This window comes from Globicephala melas, chromosome Y (genome assembly GCF_963455315.2).
Source record: "Globicephala melas chromosome Y, mGloMel1.2, whole genome shotgun sequence".
Taxonomy (NCBI): Eukaryota; Metazoa; Chordata; class Mammalia; order Artiodactyla; family Delphinidae; genus Globicephala; species Globicephala melas.
In genome coordinates, this window is record NC_083336.1 from 4,388,097 (window position 1) to 4,404,439 (window position 16,343).

Sequence of the window (16,343 nt, forward strand, 5' to 3'; positions counted from 1 at the left end):
CTTATATTTTTGTTACTTCCCTGTGACACTATCAGATCTCTGACTTTTTTTTAAATTGGAAGTTATATTTATTACAAAGGCAATTTCACCTGTAATGATCTGTTTATTCATGATATAATTCTAGAATTTGTCAATTTCTTATAGGTTATTTGGTCTGTATGTAATTATTTATAGCATGCTTTTTTCATATTTCTGTAGTATCAATTTTTATTTCTCCTGTTTCATTTCATGTCTCATTAATCTGCGTCCTCTCTTCTTTCTTCTTGTTGAGCCTGGCTAAAGTTTTACAACTTTTTTTCCTTTTCCAAAAATCAAATCATGTTTTTATTGATCTTTTTTATTTTTTTAAACTATTTTACATTGAAGTTTAGATGATTTACAAGATTGTGTTAGTCTCGGATGTACAGCTTAGTGATTCAGGCTTTTCTGTGGGTTTTTTATTTCAGGTTATATTCCATTACAAATTATTACCAGATATTGGATATAATTCCCTGGAGTGTATAGTAAACCAGTTTTGCTTATCTATTTTATTTATAGTAGTTTGTATCTGTTAATTTCACACTCTTAAGATGTTTCTCCCACATGTCTTTCCCCTTTGGTAACCATAAGTGGTATTTTTTTGTATGTCTGTGATTCTGTCTCTCTTTGTATGTCAATTCATGAGAGTTTTTTTTCTTTTTTTAAAATCTCCTGAAGTCTAGAAATTATACCTCCAGCTTTTTTCTAATTTTTTTTCCCAATTGCTTTGATAATTTTAGGTCTTTTGTTGTTCCATACAAATTTTAGAATTGTTGGTTCTAGTTTTGTCAAAAACATCATGGATAATTTGATAGAAATCACATTAAATCTGTAATTTGCTTTGGATAGTATGGCCATTTTCACAATATTAATTCTTCCAATCCAAGAACATGGAATACCTTACATCCTTTTTTATCATGTTCAGTTTTCTTTGTCAGTGTTTTTCAGTTTTCACCGTTTACAGTTTTCATCTCCTCAGTTATTTTCCTGTTTTTCTTTCTTTCTTTTTTTTAATCCAATCAAGTGTTTGCTTTTTATTTCCTTTCAATTTCTGGTATTTCATTGTTAGTGTAACAAAACACAACAGATTTATAGGTATTAATCTTCTATCTGTTACATTGCTGAATCTATTAGTTCTAATAGCTTCTGTGTGGAGTCTAGGGTTTTCTATATAGAGTATCATGTCATCTGCATTCAATGATACTTTTACCTCTTCCATTACATTTGGATACTTTTTTCTTTCTTTCTTTCGTTTTTTCTCTCTCTCTGCTTAGGCTAAGTCTCTCAGTACTATGTTGAAAAAATTAGTGACTGTGGGTATCCTTAGTATTGCTTCTGATTTTACCTTTTCATTAGTGAATATTATGTTGGCTGTGGATTTTCATAATTGGCCTTTATTATGTTGAGTATGTTCTATTCAAACCCACTTTGGTGAGAATTTTTATCCGGAATGGTTGTTGAATTTTCTCAGATGATTTTTCTGTGTCTATTGAGATGTTCATGTGATCTTGTCTTAACTTTTATTAATGTGGTGTATCACACTGAATGATTTGTATATCTCTAATTTTTCCTTTTGACAATGGAATGACTATACCTTGATCATGGTGTATGATCTTCTTTCATATATTGTTGGACTGTTTGCTAATATTTTATTGAAGATTTTTGTATGTAGGTTTATCAAAGATATTGGCCTGTAATTTTTATTTTTGTAGTGTTTCTATGTGATCTTCATATCAGGGTTATGGGGGCCTAACAGAATAATTTGGGAGTGTTCCCAAATCTTCAGTTTTTTGCAATAGTTTGAGATGGATTGGCATAATTTTTTACACTATACGTTTGGTATAATTCCCCAATGAAGCTGTCTGGTTCTAGACATTTTTTTAAAATTACAGATTGTGTTTCACTGTTCATGTTGGACTATTCAATACTATGTTTATTCTTCAGTCAGTATTGGCAGGCTTAGCAGGCCATAGGTTTCTAGAAATTCGTCTACTTCTACGGTATTCTAATTGTTTTCATATAATTCTTCATAATATTCTCTTATGATTTTAAAAAATTTCTATGGTGTGGATTGTTATTTCTTCTCTTTCAAGTTGTATTTTGTGTATTTGAGACTTCTCTCTTTTCTTTTTGATGAGTGTGGCAGGGGTTTGTCAGTTTTGTTTATTGTATCAAAAAACCAACTCTTGGTCTTCCCTGGTGGCACAGTGGTTGAGAGTCTGCCTGCCGATGCAGGGGACACATGTTCGTGCCCCGGTCTGAGAAGATCCCACATGCTGCGGAGCAGCTGGGCCCATGAGCCATGGCCACTGAACCTGCGTGTCCAGAGCCTGTGCTGCACAATGGGAGAGGCCACAACAGTGAGAGGCCTGCGTACCAGAAAAAAACAAAACAAAACAAAACAAAAAACAACTGTTTTTATGTTAGTCTTTATAATAGTTTTGTTTTTATCTTTATTTTATTTATTTCCCCTCTGACCTTTAGTATTTCCTTCCTTCTAAGCTGACTTTAGGCTTTTATTGTTCTTTTTCTTTTTCTAATGTTTTTAGGAGGTGCATTATGTTGTTTATTTGATATTTTACTTGTTCTTGAAGATGACCAGTATCAGTATAATCTTCTCTTTTAGAATTGCTTTTGCTGTGTAACATAAATTTTGAACTTGTGTTTTTATTTGTCTTGTATTTTATAATTTATTGTCTCATTTTATCATTGACTCACTGGTTTTAGTAGGATGGTTTTTAGTCTCCATATGCTTTGCTTTTTTCTGTTTTTCTTTTTGCAGTTGATTTCTAGTTTCATTCCATTGTGGTTGAAAACAATTATATAATTTATATTATCTTAATTTATTGAGGCTTTTGTTTTCTCGCCTAGTATGTGATCTACCCTGGAGAGAATATTTCACGTGTATTTACAAAGAAAATATATTCTGTTGTTTGGGGAAATAATGTTCTGTAAACATCAATTAAGTTACCTTGTCTATTGTGTCATTTAAGATTATTAATTTTCTCTTTGGATGATTTCTTTATTGAAGTTGGTGAGGTGTTACAGACTATTTCTTTTTGTTGTCAATTTCTCCTTTTATGTCTCTTAGTATTTTCTTTGTAAGTTTAGGTGCTCCTGTGCTAGGTGCATATATGTTGACAAGTGTAAGATCATTTTTGTATTAATCCCTTTATCATTATATGAGTCCCTGCTTTGTCATTAGTTGTAGGATATATTTTAGACTCTATTTTGTCTTATATGCTTAATGTTACCCCTGTGTTCTTGTCAATTACATGAAATATCTTTTCTCATCCCCTCACTTTCAGCCTATGTGTGATTTTACCCTATAGTTAGCCTCTTGTTGGCAGGATATTGAAGGGACTTTTATTTTTATCCAGTCAACCACCTTGTGTCTGTTTATTGGAGTACTTCATCTATTGACACTTAAAGTAATTATTGATAGGTATTTACTCTTTTCTATTTTATTACTCGTTTTCCAGTGTGTTGGTATTCTTTTCTTTTCATTTCTTCTTTTGGGGTCTCCAGCTGTGGTGTGATGATTTTCTTTAGTAATATGCTTGGGTTCATTTCTTTTTTTTTTTGCTGTATAAATCATAAGTTTTTAACCTATAAAAACATATCTGGACCCCATGGTAACTATGTTGCCCCATAATTATATCTTTTAGCTTTAAATATATAGTCATTAATGTCCAAACATATTCTAAAATGTTTTTACTCCTTTCCCCTAAAATTTATGGTAATGATATCATCTTTTACATCTTCAGGCTTATTCATTTACTGTTTATTTTAGTTATAGTTGATTTTACTATATTTCTGTCTCTTAATCTGCATACTGACTTATTTTTGTGAACTTCAATAGTTACTATATATTTGTGTTTCCTATTGGATTTTCCTTTTCCTGTAGATTCTTACTTCTTTTCTATTTAAAGGAGACTCTTCAATATTTCTTTTTTATTTAACTATAGTTAATTTACAATATTGTGTTAGTATCTGGTGTAGAGCTTCAGATTATTTTCCACTATAGTTTATTATAAGATACTGAATGTGGTTTTCTGTGTTTTACAGTGAATCCTTGCTTCTTATCTGTTTTATATATAGAGGTGTGATCTGTTAAGCCCATACTCTTCATTTAATTATCACCACTGCCTTTCCCCGTTGGTACCCATAAGTCTGTTTTCTATATGTATGAGTCTGTTTCTGTTTTGTAAATAAGTTTCATTTGTATTATTTGATTTAGATTCCACATATAAATGATATGTAATATTTGCCTTTCTTTAACTTACTTCACTTAGTATGATAATCTCTAAGTTCATCAGTGTTGCTACAAAGGACAATATTTTATTCTTTTTATGGCTGAGTAATATTCTGTTGTGTATACACACCATATCATCTTTAACCACTCATCTGTTGGTGCACACTTGGATTGTTCCTTGTCTTGGGAACTGTGAATAGTTCTGCTGTGAACATTGGGGTATATGAATCTTTCAAATTATTGTTTTCATATTTTCTAGATATATTCCCAAGAGTGGGATTATTGAATAATATCATTGTTCTATTTTTAGTTTTTAAAGGAAACTTCACACTATTTTCTTAGTGGCTGCCACAATTTACATTCTCACCAACAGTGTCCAAGGATTCCCTTTTCTCCACCCTCTCTCCAGCACTATTTGTAGACTTTTTGATGATAGCCATTCTGACTGTTGTAAGCTGATAACTCTTTGGAGTTTTGCTTTGCATTTCTCTAATAAGTAACTATTTTCATGTGTCTTGCCCACCTGTATGTCTTCTTTGGAGAAATGTCTATTTAGGTCTTCACTCATGTGCTATTACCTTGTTTGGTTATTTATATTCAGTTGTATGAACTTTTGTATATTTTGGAATTTAAGCTCTTGTTGGTCGCATTATTTGAAAGTATTTTCTCCAGTCCATAGGTTGTCTTTTTGTTTTGTTGATCATTACATTTGTAGAGCAAGCTTTTAAGTTTGACTAGGTACCATTTATTTATGTTTGCTTTCATTTCTTTTGCCTTGGTAGACTAAGAATATTACTACAATTTATGTCAGAGAATGTTTTGCCTATGTTCTCTTCAAGGAGTTTTATGATGACATGTCTTATACTGAAGACTTTCAGTCATTTTGAGTTTATTGTTATGTATGGTGTGAGGCTGTGTTCTAATTTTATTCATTTACATAAGGTGGTCCAGCTTTCCCAACACCATTTACTTAAGAGACTACCTTTCTGCATTGTGTATTCTGGCCTCCTTTGTCAAATATTAACTCACTGCAGGTAAGTAGGTTTATTTCTGGGCTCTCTATTTTGTTCCATTGATGTGTATGTCTGGTTTTGTGCCAATACCATGCTGTTTTGATTACTGTAGGTTTGTAGTATTGTCTAAAGTGTGGGAGGTTTATGCCTCCAGCTTTGTTCTTCTTTCCTTGGAATAGCATTGACAATCTGGTGAGTTTTGTCTTTGTGAGTGTGTGTGTGTGTTATTTCATATAAATTTTAGTATTATTTGTTCTACCTCTGTAAAAAATGTCTTGAATATTTGGATAGGGATAGCATTAAATCTGTTGATTGTTTTGGGTGGTATGGCCACTTTATCAGTATCAATGTTTCCAATCTAATAGCAGGGAATATCTTTCCATTAATTTTTATCTTCAATTTTTTTTTTTACATCTTACTGCTCTCCACATCTTTATTTTTAACATTTAACATCTTTATGGGAGTAAAATTGCTTTATAATGGTGTGTTAGTTTCTGCTTTATAACAAAGTGAATCAGCTATACATATACATATATCCCCATATCTCTTCCCTCTTGCATCTCCCTCCCTCCCACCTTCCCTATCCCACCCCTCTAGGTGGTAACAAAACACCAAGCTGATCTCCCTGTGCTATGCGGCCACTTCGCACTAGCTATCACTTTCACCTTTGGTAGTGTATATATGTCCGTGCCACTCTCTCACTTTGTCCCAGCTTACCCTTCCCCTCCCCGTGTCCTCAAGTCCATTCTCTACATCTGCGTCTTTATTCCTGTCCTTCCCTTAGGTTCTTCATAAACTTTTTTTTTTAAGGTTCCATATGTATGTGTTACCATATGGCATTTGTTTTTCTCTTTCTGACTTACTTCACTCTGTATGACAGACTCTTTTTACCATCTTCAAGTTTTTTTAATCATTGTTTTATATTTCTCAGTTTATAGGGCTTTTACATCCTCACTTAGGCCTCTTCCTAGGCTATTGTATTTTTTGAGGCAATTTTAAATGATAATATTTTTTTAATATTTTATCTGATATTTTTACTTTTTTATCTGATATTTTATTGTTAGTGTAAAGAAATGCAACAGATTTCTTTATATATTGATCTTGTATCCTCCTAGCTTGCTGAATTCATTTATTAGTTATAATAGTTTTTGTGAGCTTTTTTTAAAGGGCTTTCTATAAGGAGTGTCATGTCATCTGCATACAATGACAATTTCACCTATTCCCTTACCATTTGGATATGGTGTTTTTCTTGTCTGATTGCTGTGGCTAGAATTTCCAATAGTATATTGAATAGAAGTGGAGAGAATGGGCATCCTTGTTTTTTTCCCCAGAATTTAATTGGGAGGCTTTTAACTTTTCACTGTTGAGTATTATATTGGCTGTGGATTGGTTATAAATGCCTCTTATTATATTGAGATATGTTGTCTCTATACTCATTTTGGTGAGATTTTTTATCATGAATGAATGTTGAATTTTATCAAATGCTTTTTCTGCAGAAAGCATGATCATGTTGACATGATCATGTTGTTCCTTTCTTCTGTTGATGTGCTGTCAACATTTCTGTTAGGTGTGTTTAGTATTGGTGAATTCTTTTAGTTTTTGCTTATCTGAGAAGCTCTTTATTTTTTCTTCAATACTAAATGACAATCTTGCTGGGTAGTGTACCTATATTGCAGGTCTTTTTCTTTCAGGATTTAGATATATATCATGCTACTTCCTACTGGCCTGTAATATCTCTGCAGAGAAATTAGCTGATAGCCTTATGGGGATTACCTTGTATATGACTATTTTTTTCTACTACTTTTAGAATTCTCTGTTTATCTTTAACTTTTGTCATTTTTATTGTGATATATCTTGGTGTTGGCCTCTTTGTGTTCATCTTATTTGGGTGTCTATGTACTTTCTGTACCTGGATATGTTTCTTTCTTCAGGTTTGGAAAGATTTTAGCCATAATTTCCTCAAATACATGTTTGATCCCTCTTCTCTCTCTTCTTCTGGAATGTCTATAATGTAAATGTTTGGCATGTTTAAAGTTATCACGGATATATCCTAGATTACTTTCAAGTTTTGTTCAGTTTTCTTTCTGCTACTCTTCTGATTGGGTGATTTTCATTGTTCTATATTCCATATCATTTATGCTTTCTTCTGTATCACTCAGTCTGCTCTTTATTCCTTTTATGTGTTTTTAATTTCAGCTATCGAATTATCTATTTTTGTTTGGTCTTCTTTATATTTTCTTGTTTCTTGTTAAACTGATTTTACTGTCCATGTTTTGAATTCTTTATCCAGTAATTTTTTTCTTTCTGTTTCATTATTACTTTTTTCCAACTGTTTTCTCTTGCTTCTTCAGTTGAGAGTAGTTCCTCTGCCTTTTCATTTTACTTAACTTTCTCTGCCTCTATGAATTTAGGTGATACAGTTATATATTGTGGCCTTGAAATGGTATTTTTATGTGACACTGTTTCTATACATACTGTGTGTGCTTTGATGGGAGGCTTAGATTTGAGGTGGACCCCAGTCACCAGTTTCCTCAGGGTGTGCTCACTGCTATCACTTCAGCCGTGGGTTGGGCTGTAAGCGGAGAAGCTGGAGCTTGCACAAGTATGATGCAACACTTCCTCTCTAGTGGTCATCTTTACCCTGTCAGTGGTTGTATCTGATACCAGGATTTTGTGGCAGAAATTCTGATGATGGACTTGAGTTGGCTCTGTTCCCTTAAGTGTGATTTTTTTCTTCCTCCTCCAGAAGGGCTGCTGGCTGAAGGTCCATGGGTTCTCAGGCCTGGTGTTGTTATGTTGGTGAGTGATGTCAGTGCCTTGAGGGTGGCCAGGGCCAATTTTGACCTACTTGTGGATGCAGCTGATACCCAGGAGTCCCAGTGATAATGCCAGACCACTTGTTGGTGAAGCCTATTCCTTCTGTCTCTCTCTGCAGGACCCTTGGTGTCCTGAAGTTAAGGTCAACCCAATGGTGTGCAGAGCTGTATCCTGAAAGCTGGGTTTGGGACCCTGAAGGTCCTGAAGCTAGTGCCAGTTCATTGGTGGGCAGGACAATGTCCTGTGTTCCCTGTGCATGGGTTCAAGTTTCAGGGCATCTGGGGCCTCAGGGGGTCTTAAGGAAGCTGGACTGCTGATTAATTGTGCTCTGTCCCCATCCAGGTAGTTGTTTGGCCTGAGATAAGACTTACTTATGCTGACAGGCTGGTGGGTGGGGTCAGGTCCCTATGACAACAAGCTAGAGGGAAAATTCCAAAATGGTACTTGAGGGCCCTAACATCCTCTTGGTAGAACGAGGTCCCCAAGATAGCAGCCTATAACGTCTATGTTCCCAGGGTGTGTGTCTGTTGCCTCTTGTCTTTCTGAGATGCTCTGCACTATCACCAGTGGGTCTGATCCACGATATTTTGCAATTACTGCTTATATTATGGGTCTCAGCGCTCATGAGATTTTCTGTGCACTCTTTAAGAGCAGGGTCTCTATTTCCTACGTCTCTCTATCTCTCCTAAATTCAGTCTCACTTGTCTTCACAACCAAACAGTCTGTGGGCTTATCTTCCTGGCTGAGGACCTCCAGGCTTGGGGTCCCAATGTGTAACTCTTACTCCCTGCAATTGTTAATTATCTTCCCATTTGTGTGTTACCTCCCTAGTGGTATGGGTTTTTACCTCTACTCGTCCCCTCCTACCTCTCTTGGTTTGGATACTTCTTTCTATCTTTAGTTGTAGAGATCTTTTCTGTTAGTCTTCAAGTATTTCTCATCCATAGTTGCTCTCTATATAGGTGTGATTTGGGTGTGCCTGTAAGAGAAGGTGAGCTCAGGGTCTTCCTGTTCCACCATCTTGTTCACTCCATAGTGGTGAAAACTTTAAAATTTTACACTCTTAGCAACTTTCAAATATCGAATATGACATGGATAACTACAGTTGTTTTCGGCTTGTAAGAACCCGTTATTTTACCAGCAAATGTGTTTATTTGGAAACAGCAAAGAATTGCAATTCAGGACATGCAATCTATGGTGAAGCACAAGCAAGTCCAGAAAAGAAAGGAGGGAAGTATTCTTTTACAGAGGAAAAGGGGAGTTGGGAAAAGCTCTTATATACAGAGATTCCATTGAAAAAAACTGTGATCTTGGATTGTAGTAGGTTTTTATTGGCTAATATAGGAGTAAAACTCTTACTGTTGAAGATGCAAAGTTTTGTTTCTTCCTGTTGGGTCTGCAATTGACATGGAGTGGTAGGGAATGAGAGCATCCCCTCTGGTCTACAAACTCCACTTAAAATGAAGTATCTCTTAATTAATGATTCTATCCTTGTGGTGTGCATTATATCCCCAGATCTCATTCACATTTTAATTGGACGTTTATACCCTTTGATCACCTTCAACTTTTACCTCTACTCCCCATCCCACCCCTAGTGACCATAATTTTTTCACATATGACAGAATTTTTTTCTCATGGCTGAATAATATTCCAGTACATATATTAATATGGTACTTTTTCTTTATCCATTAATTCTTTGATAGGCAGGTAGGATGTTTTAATATATTGGCAATTGTGAATAATCTGGCAATAAACATGGGATGGATACTTATATCTTTCATATTGCATTTTCATTTCTCCTGACCAATAACCCCAGAAGTGGAATTGCGGGAACACATGGTAGATCTATCTGTAATTTTTTTTTTTTTTTTTTTTTTTTTTGCGGTACGTGGGCCTCTCACTGTTGTGGCCTCTCCCGTTGTGCAGCACGGGCTCCAGATGTGCAGGCTCAGCAACCATGGCCCACGGGCCTAGCTGCTCCGTGGCATGTGTGATCTTCCCGCACTGGGGCACTAACCCGTATCCCCTGCATCGGCAGGCGGACTCTCAACTACTGCGCCACCAGAGAAGCCCCATCTGTAATTTTTTAAGAAAAATTTACATTGTGTTTTATATTGGCTTAATAAATTTGCATTCCCATCAACAGTGGATAAGGATTCTCCTTTTCTCACTTTTCTGTTTACATTTCTAATTTCTTCCCTTCCTTTTCTTTTTCTTAACATCTTTATTGGAGTATAATTGCATTACAATGTTTTGTTCGTTTCTGCATTATAACAAACTGAATCAGCTATATGTATACATACATCCCCATATCCCCTCCCTCTTGCATCTCCCTCCCTCCCTCCCTCCCCCACCACTCTAGGCACTCAAAAAGCATGGAGCTGATCTCCCTGTGTTATGCGGCTGCTTCCAAATAGCTGTCTATTTTACCTTTGGTAGTATATATAAGTCCATGCTACTCTCTTACTTTGTCCCAGCTTACCCTTCCCCCTCCTCGTGTCCTCAGTTCATTCTCTACATCAGCGTCTTTATTCCTATCCTGCCCCTAGGTTCTTCATAGCCTTTTTTTTTAGATTCCATATATATGTGTTAGCATACAATTTTTTTTTCTTTTTCTGACTTACCTCACTCTGTATGACAGACTCTAGGTCCATCCACCTCACTGCAAATAACTCAATTTCGTCTCTTTTTTGGCTGAGTAATATTCCATTGTATATATGTGCCACGTCTTCTTTATCCACTCTTCTGTCAATGGACACTTAGGTTGCCTCCATTTCCTGGCTACACTAAATAGAGCTGCAACCAGAGTATTGTGGTAGATGACTCTTTCTGAATTATTGTTTTCTCAGGGTATATGCCCAGTAGTGGGATTCCTGGGTCGTATGGTAGTTCTCTTTGTAGTTTTTTAAGGAACCTCCATACTGTTCTCCATAGTGGCTGTACCAACTCACATTCCCACCAACAGTTCAAGAGGGTTCCCTTTTCTCAACACCATCTCCAGCATTTTTTTTTTGTACATTTTGTGAGGATGGCCGTTCTGACTGCTGTGACGTGATACCTCATTGTAGTTTTGATTTGCTCTACTTTAATGATTAATGATGTTGAACAGCCTTTCATGTGTTTGTTGGCAATCTGTGTATCTTCTTTGGATAAATGTCTAATTAGGTATTTTGCCCATTTTTGGATTGTGTGTGTTTTTTTTTTTTTTTTTTTGATATTAAGCTGCATGAGCTGCTTGTTTATTTTGGAGGTTAATCCTTTGCCAGTTGCTTCATTTGCTAATATTTTATCCCATTCTGAGAGTTGCCTTTTTGTGCTGTTTATGGTTTACTTTGCTGTGCAAAAGCTTTTAAGTTTCATTAGGTCTCATATGTTTATTTTTGTTTTTATTTCCCTTTCTCTAGAAGGTGGGTCCAAAAGAATCTTGCTGTGATGTATGTCATAGGGTGTTCTACCTATGTTTTCCCCTAAGAGTGTTATTGTGCCTGGCCTTGCATTTAGGTCTTTAAGCCATTTTGAGTTTATTTTTGTGTATGGTGTTAGGAAGCATTCTAATTTCATTCTTTTATGTGTAGCTGTCCATTTTCCCCAGCACTACCTATCAAAGAGGATGTCTTTTCTCCATTGTATATTCTTGCCTCCTTTATCATGATAAGGTGACCATATGTGTGTGGTTTTATCTCTTGGCCTTCTATCCGGTTCCATTTACCTATATTTCTGTTTTTGTGTCAGTACCATACAGTCTTGATTACTGTAACTTTGTAGTAGAGACTGAAGTCCGGGAGTCTGATTACCCCAGCTCCGTTTTTCTTTCTCAAGATTGCTTGGGCTTTTCAGAGCCTATTTTGTTTGCATAAAAATTCTGAAATAGTTTCTTCTAGTTCTGTGAAAAATGCCAGTGGTAGTTTGACAGGGATTGCACTGAATCTGTAGATTGCTTTGAGTAGTATAGTGATTTTCACAATATTGATTCTTCCAATCCAAGAACGTGGTATATCTGTCCATCTGTTTGTATCATCCTTAATTACATTCATCAGTGTCTTATAGGTTTCTGCATACAGGTCTTTTGTCTCTTTACGTAGTTTTATTCATAGGTGTTCTATTCTTTATCTTACAATGGTAAATAGGAGTGTTTCCTTAATTTCTCTTTCAGATTTTTCATCATTAATGTACAGGAATGCCAGAGATTTCTGTGAATTAATTTTGTATTCTGATACTTTAACGAATTCATTGATTAGCTCCAGCAGTTTTTTGGTAGCCTCTTTAGGATTCTCTATGTTTAGTATCATGTCATCTGCAAACAGTGACTGCTTTACTTCTTTTCTGATTTGGATTCCTTTTATTTCTTTTTCTTCTCTGATTGCTGTGGCTAAAACTTTCAAAACTATGTTGAATAATAGTGGTGAGAGTGGCCAACCTTGTCTTTTTCCTTATCTTCGTGGAAATGGTTTCAGTTTTTCACCATTGAGGACGAGGTTGTCTGTGGGTTTTTCATATATGGCCTTTATTATGTTGAGGTAAGTTCCCTCCATGCCTACTTTCTGGAGCGTTTTTATCATAACGGGTGTTGATTTTTGTCAAAAGCTTTCTCTGCATCGATTGACATGATTATATGTTTTTTCTCCTTCAATTTGTTAATATGGTGTATCACATTGATTGATTTGCATATATTGAAGAATCCTTGCATTTCTGGGATAAATCCCATTTGATCATGTTGTATGATCGTTTTTATGTGCTGTTGGATTCTGTTTGCTAGTAGTTTGTTGAGGATTTGTGCATTTATGTTCATCAGTGATATTGGCCTGTAGCTTTCTTTCTTTGTGACATCATTGTCTGATTTTGGTATCAGGGTGATGGTGCCCTCGTAGAATGAGTCTGGGAGTGTTCCTCCATCTGATATATTTTGGAAGAGTTTGAGAAGGATAGGTGTTAGCTATTCTCTAAGTGTTTCATAGAATTTGCCTGTGATGCCATCTGGTCCTGGGGTTTTGTTTGTTGGAAGGTTTTAATCACAGTTTCAATTTCAGTGCTTGTGATTGGTCTGTTCATATTTTCTATTTCTTCCTGGTTCAGTCTCGGAAGGTTGTGCTTTTCTAGGAATGTGTACATCTCTTCCAGGTTGCCCTTTTGTTTTGGCATATACTTGCTTGTATTAACCTCTCATGATTCACTGTATTTCTGCAATGTCCGTTGTTACTTCTCCTTTTTCATTTCTAATTCTATCGATTTGAGTCTTCTCCCTTTTTTTCTTGAGGAGTCTGGCTAATGGTTTATCAATTTTGTTTATCTTCTCAAAGAACCAGTTTTTCATTTTATTGATCTCCACTCTTGTTTCCTTCATTTCTTTTTCATGTATCTCTGATCTGAACTTTATGCTTTCTTTCCTTCTGCTAACTGTGGGTTTATATTTTCTTCTGCTTCTTTCTCAGTATGCTTTAGTGTAAGGTTAGGTTCTTTATTTGTGATGTTTCTTGTTTCTTCAAGTAGGATTGTATTACTATAAACTTCCCCCTTAGAACTCCTCTTGCTGAATCCCATAGGTACTGGTTCATTGATTTTTTTTCACTGTCGTTTAATTCTAGGTATATTTTTATTCCCTCTTTGATTTATTCAGTGCTCTCTTGGTTACTAAGTAGTGTATTGTTTAGCCCCCATGTGTTTGTATTTTTTACACACTTTTTCCTGTAACTGATAACAGTCTCATAGCATATTGGTCAGAAAAGATACTTGATATGATTTCAATTTTTTCAAATTTACCAATATTTGATTTTTGACCCAACATATGATGTATCCTGGAGAATGTTCCATGAGAACTTGAGAAGACTGTTTATTCTGTGGTTTTCGGGTGGAATGTCCTATAAATATCAATTAAGTCCATCTTGTTTAATGTATCATATGAAGCTTGTGTTTCCTTATTTATTTTCATTTTGGGTGATCTCTCCTTTGGTGAAAGTGGGGTGTTAAAGTCCAATACTATGATTATTTTACTGTTTATATCCCCTTTTATGGCTGTTAGCATTTGCCTTATGTATTGAGGAGCTCCTATATTGGGTGCATAAATATTTACAATTTTTATATCTTCTTGGATTGATCCCTTGACCATTATGTACTCTCCTTCTTTGTCTCTTGTAACAGTGTTTATTTAAAGTGTATTTTCTCTGATATGAGAATTGCTACTCCAGCTTTCTTTTGATTTCCATTTGTATGGAATACCTTTTCCCGTCCCCTCACTTTCAGTCTGTATGTGTCCTTAGGTCTGAAATGGGTCTCTTGTAGATAGCACATATATCATTTTTGTTTTTGAATCCATTCCACAGGTCTATGTGTTTTGGTGGAGACTTTAATCCACTTACCTTTAAGGTTGTTATCGATATGTGTGTTTCTATTACCAGTTCGTTAATTGTTTTGGGTGGGTTATTGTAGGTATTTTCCTTCTCCTGTGTTTCCTGCCTAGAGAATTTCCTTTAGCATTTGTTGTAAAGCTGGTTTGGTGGTGCTGAATTCTCTAAACTTTTTCTTGTGTGTAAAGGTTTTAATTTCTCCTTCAAATCTGAATGAGATCCTTGCTCATTAGGGTAATCTTGGTTGAATGTTTTTCCCTTTCTTCACTTTAAATATGTCCTTCCCCTCCCTTCTGGTTGCAGAGTTTGTGCTGAATGATCAGCTGTTAATCTTATGTGGATTCCCTTGTATGTTATTTGTTGTTTTCCCCTTGCTGCTTTTAATATATTTTCTTTGTATTTAATATTTGATAGTTTGATTAATATGTGTCTTGTCATGTTTCTTCTTGGATTTATCCTATATGGGACTCTCTGCACTTCCTGGACTTGACTAACTGTCTCCTTTCCTGTGTTATGGAAGTTTTCATCTATAATCTCTTTAAATATTTTCTCAGTCCCTTTCTCTTTCTCTTCTTCTTCTGGGACCGCTACAATTCGAATGTTGGTGTGTCTAATGTTGTCCCAGAGGTCTCTGAGACTGTCCTCAATTCTTTTCATTCTTTTTGCTTTATACTGCTCTGTGTAGTTATTTCCACTATTTTATCTTCCAAGTCACTTATCCATTCTTCTACCTCAGTTATTCTGCTATTGATTCCTTCTAGAGAATTTTTAATTTCATTTATTGTGTTGTTCATTATTGTTTGTTTGACCTTTAGTTCCTCTATGTCCTTATTAAACATTTCTTATATTTCTCCATTCTATTTCCAAGATTTTGGATCACCTTTACTCTCATTACTCTGAATGCCTTTTCAGTTAGACTGCCTATTTCCTCTTCATTTGTTTGGTCTGGTGGATTTTTACCTTGCTCCTTCTTCTGCTGTGTGTTTCTCTGCATTCTCATTTTGCTTAACTTACTATGTTTGGGGTCTCCTTTTCTCAGGCTGCAGGTTTGTAGTTCCCATTGTTTTCTGCATCTGCCCCCAGTGTGTACGGTTCTTTTGGTGAGCTGTGTAGGCTTCCTGGTGGAGGGGATTAGTGTCTCTGTTCTGGTCAATGAGGCTGGATCATGTCTTTGTGGTGCACAGGGACATGTCCCGTGTTGTGTTTTGGGGTATCTTTGACCTTATTATGATTTTAAGCAGCCTCACTGCTAATGGGTGGTGTTGTGTTCTTGTCTTGCCAGTTGTTTGGCATAGGGTTTCCAGCACAGTAGCTTGCTGTTCTTTGAGTGGAGCTGGGTCTTAGCGTTGCAATGGAGTTCTCTGGGAGAGATTTCACTGCTTTGTATTATGTGGAGCTGGGAGGTCTCTGGTGGACCAATGTCCTGAACTTGCCTCTTCCACCTCAGAGGCAGTGGCCTGACACCTGGCCAGAGCACCAAGACACTGTCAGCCACACAGGTTAGGAGAAAAAATATTAACAATGTATAAATTTAAAAATGAAGTTATTAAAATAAAAAAAACTCTTAAAAATTTGAAAAATTAGAAAGTATTTTTAAAATTGGACAGACAGAACCCTAGACAAATGGTAAAAGCAAAGCTATACAGACAAAATCACACAAAAAAGCATATACATACACACTTCCGAAACAATTTATTATCATTGGTATATTATATCAATGATAATAAACTGTAAATACTAAACTAAGGTAAACTTAAGACCAGAAAAAAATTAGATGCAGAAAGCAAACTCCAAGTCTACAGTTGCTCCCCAAATCCACCGCCTCAATTTTGCGATGATTTCTTGTCTATTCAGTTATTCCAAATACGCTGGGTACATCAGGTTGATTGTGGAGATATA